Genomic DNA, 9,149 nt, shown 5'->3' with positions numbered 1-9,149 from the left:
AAAAATAACACTTGGTATGATTCTGAATCCTAGGCAAAGACGTGGGTTGGCATTTACAAACTCTGTTCACTGACCCCTTTCATTTACTTTGGAATAGCATTTTACTTATGACATAGGCTCGGGAGCTCGGTCTTGCGCTCTCGGCCGGGCGCCCACTTGCGCCCTGGTGTTTTTCCACTGGCTCGCCTCCCAGGTACCCGGCCAACCTCGGGTACGGGTTACTGGTTGGTTGGTGTGGTACACCAAACGTCTTGACGTATTCTGTGTGCGACAGGTGTTTCTCGCTTTGTGCTTCTAGTACACTTAAGTGGAATAAGCCAGTATTTCGATTAATTTCTTTCACATGATGTGATCCCAACAGGGGCATGGTTTTATCCACCATCCTATCCATGGGTGGGAGCGTGTATACGCACCCACGAACACAATAATACTTGTATTACCCTGGCGCCGCAGGGAGTGGTCTCACCACATTTAATGCTCACGATAGAATTTAACAAGTACCACTTCGAGTGCCTAATAAGGGACTTTTCTATGCCAGTATGCCTGGCGTAAGGATTTACATAATAAAATGGATGGCTCTTTCAATAAAAAAAATACTTAACATGACAGTCTTTCACAATGAAAAACACGTTTTTTGTTTATAAATGCACAAAATTATTTCGGGAACTCGTTACTCTCACCTTCCACACAAGCCTTAATCTGACTAATCCAAGCTTTAGAGACACCTGACTTTCAACCAATTCTCGCACACTCCAACTACAAAAAATCAACCACACTTTCATTCTCCGGGCATTTATTCTGGAATCCCCTCCCCCGACGGAGCTTCCACCTGCATTTAACCATCTACCGCCTCGGGCACTCCATTCACCTGAGAGTGCTTGCGAGATTTCCCGTTTTCTGCGCGTCGCGCTTACGTTTTGATTTGACTGTCATTGTTTCGGTACCGTCGCGACGTTGCCGGCACTATGCCTGCAGTGCCTGTGCCACCAACGTCACGAGGTTTCTTTTTGTGCGCTCCTCCCCCCGCGCGCCCTGTAGCACGAGTTGTTTACTCTTATGATTTTCCTGGAGAGAGCATCCGCCATCCTATTACCTTACCTGGGACATATTCAATCTTTATGTCGTCAAACTCTAAAATTCGCTCGATCTAACGAGTTTGGCGATTTGTAATCTCGCTCTTCTTCAGCTGGTACATAATGGTTGATGATCTGTGAAAATCTATTTTATGTCCCGACAAAAAATAATGGTGTCTCTCCAGCAACCATAAGACCGCCAAAGCCTCTCGATCGAAGGTACTATAATTATTCTCTGCCCCTTTTAATCCTCGTGATGCAAAACAAACTGGTCTTTCATTACCTTCATCGTCAATCTGGGAGATTACTCATCCTATCGCAATATCACTTGCGACTGCGGTCACAAAAAAGGACGATCGGAACCTCGGATAAGCCAAGAGTTCGTCGCTCATTAGGGCATCTTTTAATTTCTGAAAAGCTTCTTCGTCTTTCTCACCCCATTGGAAATCAGGTTGCTTCCTTAATGCATCTAACGGTCTCGCTATCCGTCCAAAGTTCCTAATGAACTTCCGATAGTAACCCGCGAGTCCGTAGAAGCTGGCTACATCTTTCGCATGTTTTGGTTCGTGGAAATTCTTTAATTGCTACAACTTTATTGGCACAAGGCTTAAGGCCTTCAGAAGTTACTAGGTGCCCCAAAAATTCTACTTCGGCCCGGAAAAACTTACATTTTTCTAAATTTATTTTCATCCCATGACGTCTTAATGCTTCCAAAACTTGTATCAGGTTACCCTTACGCTCCTCTACAGTAGCACCAACTACAATGAATCATCTAAATATGCAAAACTCCAATGCTAATTATAGAGGCTAAAACGCGTATCATTACTCGTGAAAATGAGCTGTAAGATATTCAACCTGAAGGGAAGGAAATTATATTCATATAGGCCGATTGCTATAAAGGCCGTTTTCTCTTTACTTTCATCATCAGGGCAAGCCTTGAGATCCCAATGTGGCGAAAAACTTACTCTCCTTTACTTTAAGTAAAAGCACTCCGATCGAGGGCAATGGATAGGCATTATCCTTGGTAATGGCATTAGCTTCTGTATTATTACTTAACTAAAATTATCGTTATTTATTTCATTTTATTTATTTTTTATTTGTTTACTCATTTATTCATTTATTTTTCCATTTTTTTTTTTTTATTATTTTTTTTTCTCTCTCTTTACCCAACCGGGGCATTGACCAGTGATCTTAAATGGACTCGTATCATTAGTACTTGAAAGAATAACAATCTGGTTTAACTACGAGAATCTCAAAGAGGTCAACACCCAGGTAACTACTACTAATAACAATAAATTTAACATTAAACACTATTGGTGGTGTTCAGAGAACCACTTTGGCTATTGAGGAGAGGCTCTAGGGGGGGCGGGTTTGGTCTCTACCCTCAAGGTGGAGGACTTGAAAACCGACAATAAAAATGAACAAAATAAAAGAAAAAAAACATCAACAATTTCCAACAACATTAATGGCAAGCAATATCAGTGAATTGGTTACTACTCATTGACTCTAATAAGAACAATTCGTAATTAAATTACTCAAACTGCAATCACAGATAAATCACAAAAGGGTTCAGTTACCACAAATCTGATTAAAAAAAAAGGAAATCGACATATCACTAGTTGATTGTTTTTTTATTTTTTACGTTATTCCTGATAAAAACAAAACTTCTCAGACAAATTACTTGAATAACTTAAAAATTCAAATCAAAAGGACATATTCTAATAACACATAACAGACAATAACTAATCACAAAGCCTTTTGATAATATAATATTTACAAAAAAAAAACTTTAAACTACTGTGAATAAAACAAAACCAAAGAACTTGTTTCATTGCGGGTTGCCCACATTTTCATACCCATACTGTTTAAATTCTTCACAAGACCCTCACTGACAATTATTCACGCTGGTCAATAATTACTCTCCTCGTGTCCCTTGTGCCAAGGAAGGATCCCAGCTGACCCTCCTTCCTCTCTCCACGTCGCCGTCCCCTTCCTCTTGAGGGGAGGGGAGGAGTGTCTTGCTACACTCCCTTGCTGTCGTCAGCCGCCATCCGACGGCTGTCAGCTTTTCTTACTTCTAACAGCTTGGTCTATACCAGACGAAGCTTACAGCTCACACTCCCCCATTCATCCTGAAGGTGAATACCGTCTCCTCAACGGCTAGAGCCTAGAGGGCTAGGGGAAGGAGGAAAGTGCCCATCTCCTTCCGACCCATTCCCCGCTCTTGAGGGGGGGTGTGCTGTCCTGTAGGGGGAGTCCCCTACTCCGACAGTCCTCACTCTGCTACTCTTAGGGGGGGTGAGAACTGGTATCCCTCCCGCTGCCCAACAGGGTGGTTTCCCCTGTTCTCTTGGGCGCACACAGCTGACTCCAGGCACTCTTCTTTCCCTTTGGCGGGAAAGACTTTTGGCGGGCGCTCATTGCTGTCCGCCATCTTTGCTCCGTTCTTTGTCATCGCCGATGGTCTGCGAAGGCACTGCTGATCACTGTACTGACGATCACCTCCTTCACTTGCTATCGTAACCAGCGTCTGGCTGGTTTTTTATTTGGGGAGTGCAAATCTTCACTCCAATCATACGACACTCGTCCTTTCTGTCTTTCCCTCGCTTATACACTGCATACAGTTTTTTTAGTCTGTTGACCGTTTTATGCACAGCTCGTGTGTGCGTGTATTTGCCCGTTTCACGAATTCTCGCGCTCGGTATTGCAATATCGCACGCCGACTTTCTTCGCTATCTACCGCTCGTTACTTTGAACATTTAGTTACGTGAAGGCAAGCTCGAATTTGCTTAACGTATCACTTCAACGTCGGCCCTTTTGTGTTGTTGTTTCATGTGACCGCTCCGTCGTGTATTTTCCGATCATAAAGACACTGAACAATTGTCACCGAATCCGCGCCTCGAAAGACCCACAGTTCGCTATATTTACTGTTAATTAGCGCTTCGCAGCGAACCCCACACACCTGACACCAAAATTATGACCCCGACCTGGGTCGCGTGGGATTCTTAAGTTACTGTGGGTCATGCAGAAATCAAACGCTCAGTGATTAATTTAACACCGGTCTTATATTCTAATGAATTTACACAAGGGCCCGAGTGAAATGAACTTAATATCTATAGTACCGGCGGGATTGAGACCGAGCGGAAACCGGCAGAGGGCACGAGGGGAACGTGCGTCTTTCCCTTCTCTTGACCGACGCTTCACTGCCTGACCCTCACGGAGACGGCTTGGTTTCCTCTCTCCTCAATACCCCCCAGAAACCCCCGATATATTGCTTCTAGGCCATGATTGGGTCTGGCACCTGTCCTTAGGTCTATTGACCAATGAGTGCCAATATAGGTGACGCCAAAGAACCAACGAACTTTTGGGGGGGGATGTTTGGGGGGAGGTGACGCTTTCTTCATCTGAGAGAGAATGACCGTTAACGACCTCATGGCGTCTTGTAAGATGTTCCGATATTCTAGGGAAGTTGTTTATAGCCCTCTAGAATGGTATACTATATATATATATATATATATATATATGTAAAACGTTTCGCAATAAAGACTCAGTGCATCATCAGTTTGTGAAAAGTAAAAGACAATAAAATATATTATTACCATAAAAGGAATTCACAATGCAATTAAAATTTACAAGTTAAAATAATAAAAAGTAAAAGCATGAAAAGCACATAAAACAGAAAACAAAAAGAGACTACCAAAACACCAACCGTCCATAAGCAGGAGAGAAGAGGGAATGACATACAATGGCGTCCAAGGCCAGACGACAACTATGCCAGATACAAAGTTGCTGAGGAAGTATTACTATTGAGAGGGAACCAGTCTTTTAATATATAATGATTCTAAAGTTGTTAAGTGGTCTGGGTCCCTTACATAACCAATTATTGAGGAGTGTTGTTTCAGGACTTCGGTTTTACATAATGCGGCATGATTTCTAATATTAGAAAATTCTAGGCTGTTTGATTCTTTGGCCAGTGCGAAAGCTAAAACCCAAATGGTTGCAATATCTGACCTGCAGTAACCTCCACGTCGATCCAACGTAAGACCCCGGACATCCAGGGCATGTGAATTTATAAACCACATTGGATCGCATGAAGGAAATAAGTTTGACGTTAAGACAGGGGATTTCCTGTTCAATTATTCGTGAGAGATTTTCAACCCATGTACAATAGGATCATTTTTTAATTTCAAATATCGCCTGGAGTCCTTCATGCGATCCAACGTGGTTTATAAATTCACATGCCCTGGATGTCCGGGGTCTTACGTTGGATCGACGCGGAGGTTACCTATAAACTTGCCTTTTAACAACATATGTATCGTCATGGACCCTCCTGAAGTCTATATATCTTGATGACTGTAATATTATATATTATGTATATATATATATATATATATATATATATATATATATATATATATACACGAATATATAAAGGATACAACAGGTGGACAGCTAATCAGTCGACATATGAAGATCAGAGGGAAGTGGAAACAGGCTGGTACATAAAAACATCTTTATTAGTGCCATTTTTCAGGCTGTAAATAAAAGGATAAATGAACCAAACAAAAACTTCTTTCAGTTTTCTTCTGAAGATTGAAAAAGAAACCCACAAAATCACTTTGTAACTTGTTTACTTCTAAGTATTTACATTTAGTTTTACAACACACTCGAGTACTTTCAGGCCCTATCTGTGGCCCATTTTCAAGAGATGTTTGGGATGTTAGCCTGGGTCAAGGCCCAGCAGTCTTCTGGAAATGACAGCTCAACGAGAAGAAGTTCCAGAAGACTGCTGGGCCTTGACCCAGGCTAACATCCCAAAAATCTCTTGAAAATGGGCCACAGATAGGGCCTGAAAGTACTCGAGTGTGTTGTAAAACTAAATGTAAATACTTAGAAGTAAACAAGTTACAAGGTGATTTTATGGGTTTCTTTTTCAAAAGGATAAATCTTGTCAATTATAAAAACAAACAAATTATATAAAAATCTGTTTAAAACCAAGTTTACATCAGGATTCATTCTTAATTGCAGGAGGTACCAACCTATATAGAAGGAGAAGAAGTGCGAATGGAATAAGGGCAGGTGAAAAGCAAAGAAGACGGTTACGACAGATAGAGAGGAGTGGAGAGTTTTGGGTATTCAACAATGGTACTGTCTGTTTGAAAGTTAGAGATTCTAGAATAGATAGTGTTAGCTCGGAAGAGGCCCTTGTTATGATTTTAAATTGATTGTATTCAATGTTGCTACCACATTTTTTGGCATGTTCTCTTATGTTCGAAAATTCGGGATTACTCATGCCAATAAATGTGGTAGCAGCATTGAATAAAATAAATTTAAAATCATAACAAGGGCCTCTTCCGAGCTAACACTATCTATTCTAGAATCTCTATCAAACAGACAGTACCATTGTTGAATAGCCAAAACTCCTCCACTCCTCTCTACCTGGCATAACCGTCTTCTTTGCTTTTCACCTGCCCTTATTCCATTCACCCTTCCTCTCCTTTCTATATAGGTTGGTACTCCTGCAATGATGAATGTATCCTGATGTAAATTTGGTTTTAAACAGATTTTTGTATAATTTGTTTGTTTTTATAATTTACAAGATTTATCCTTTAATTTGCAGCCTGGAAAATGAGACTGATTGTCTTGAAACGTCGGTACTAATAAAGATGTTTTTATGTACCAGCCTGTTTCCACTGCCCTCTAATCATATATATATATATATATATATATATATATATATATATATATATAAATAATATATATATATATATATATCACTGATCTGTACAGTAAGTTCCTAAATATGAAACGAAGAGTTTTTACGCACTTCTGCATAACACGTAGGAATGAAATAACAAATATTAGCACATTTAAAACCAAACTCTCGCTGCAAACCAGTTTTTTTTCTTTTATTGTCTAAGAACCAACCGTTTTCCTGTGACAATATGATTATTATTATTGTATTACGTTACAGATACATTTGTATACAAATTTCGGTTAAAATGTCGAATATCAGGCTCTAGACAACACTCAATTGTTTAGACATGGGCACTCCGTAAAATGCAAGGAGCCAAAATTAATTATTATATGCATTCACTAAAGAGTACGATTTCAAAACGCGAGAATTAACACTAATGGTGGCGTGGCTTTAATTATCCAATCGTGGACATCCCAAAACTTCAAATGTACTCTGCCTACAAAACTGTATTTCTTACATATAAGTCAACCCCTTCCCTTCCTGAGATGATATTATTATTATTATTATGACTGAATTACATTATAAGTGACATTCAGTGAACAGGGAATAAAAAACGTTTTTACTTTAATATCCCTCTATTGGGAATCCGAAAAAAAGATTATTTTTTCTTTCTTTACATAATAAGTAAAGCGAAAACTGCGTTAATAAATTTCATGCATTGCATGATGCAGAAGATCCCTTTGAACTCCCAACAAGCTTGAGGTTTGTTGGTATAAATTACGACGGCCTTATGCCAGCAGGAGTTCTGGCACAATGGCTCTCCAAGTCGAACCCTGGACTCGGTCCAACCAATCGAGACCGACCATCTCCAAAAATCCCGTGCCAGATACTACACAAGTAACCAAACTCCGAATCATCAGGGGAGAAAATGCAGGAAGATCACATCATGAAACAATGTCCTCCACGCACGAAGGCAGCAGCATCCCTACGGGAGCCGATGAGATGAACCAGACCATCTCTCTCGCTCCTTGACCATACAGCCCCTTTCCTTGTTCGCTATGCAAGGAGGGTTGTCAGAGAAGCGGAAAAAGCCAATTCCATACGAGACGAACAGCACCCGTGGGGATACGTAATGTTCCACGGGGGATGCTGTGCCCCACGAGATTTCTCTGAGGGATGTCAGAATGATGCGTGGTATCCTTCATATTATCTAACCCACCGACACGATTATTGCAGGGGCGTGTGTAAATCAAGGCATTCTCTGTCCCATACAGATTCTGAACCTAGGAACAATCTGTGGAATATCTGAAGGAAATAAACAACGCGTCTAACCGACACACCCCTTTACTGAAGAATTCGACGTCCCGTGTTGGATTCTGTCCATAAAAAGAATTCTAGGTCCCATACACGATCCCAAGGGATGTTGAAAGTGAAATTTTTGCTCCAGTCTCGGTGGCGTCGCTTGTGCGAACAGAAAAAAAAAACGCAAAGCATCACCCAGATCGAAGCTCCCCCGAATGATCTTCCGGTATTGACATGAATGTCGACCGCAAAGTAATATCAACTCCAGGAGAACTGGTTGAACTCGCTTAGATAAAAAATTTAAGCATGTTAAGAGAGAGAGAGAGAGAGAGAGAGAGAGAGAGAGAGAGAGAGAGAGAGAGAGAGATTCTAAACAGGCAGCAGCACAACTCTGTTTGTTTGGCGAAGGATGTTTGTCTAATTAGACGGCCCGAATTCCCTAGGGAACAGCGTGGCGTCAAGTACAACGCGAGGGGGGAGCTATTATAGGACACTGGAGCGATGGTGGAAATAGCCGATCGAAGTGGAGAGGATGGACAACGGAAATTCTCTCGTAAGGTAGTGATAACGTTTTAACCTATTTTTAAGACACACGTCATCAGTTCGGAGTCGAGACGATATTGCAAATGTCATTCTTTCAAAGAGATAGTGCCACGACCATCTAGCTTTGTTTAGTCTGCTCGCAAACAATGCAGATTTGAGAGTAACCCACCATTTGTGTCGCTGGGTTGTTCCTGAAGGGAGTTGTTCTTTCATAGTGCCGTTGAATTCACTGCATTCAATTTCAGGCGAAGCTTAACACTATGAGCCAAACCTCATAGTTGGGTCAAATTACTCCAGGTAAAATCGGACCTGTTTCCTTTCATTGTAAAATCACCGCTCTGCCTTTTCTATAGACGACAATCCGCCTGCTTAAACAAAACAATTATTATAAATAAATGAAGTTTGGCTATCACCTGAGCCTCAGTCCCTGTGATGCATTTGAGAGAGAGAGAGAGAGAGAGAGAGAGAGAGAGAGAGAGAGAGAGAGAGAGAGAGAGAGAGAGAGATTTTGGAAACCAAGAACACTGCGGTTC

Source organism: Macrobrachium nipponense, chromosome 41, assembly GCF_015104395.2.
Source record: "Macrobrachium nipponense isolate FS-2020 chromosome 41, ASM1510439v2, whole genome shotgun sequence".
NCBI lineage: Eukaryota > Metazoa > Arthropoda > Malacostraca > Decapoda > Palaemonidae > Macrobrachium > Macrobrachium nipponense.
The sequence above is the reverse complement of the archived record's forward strand: the minus strand, read 5'-3'. Positions refer to the sequence as shown.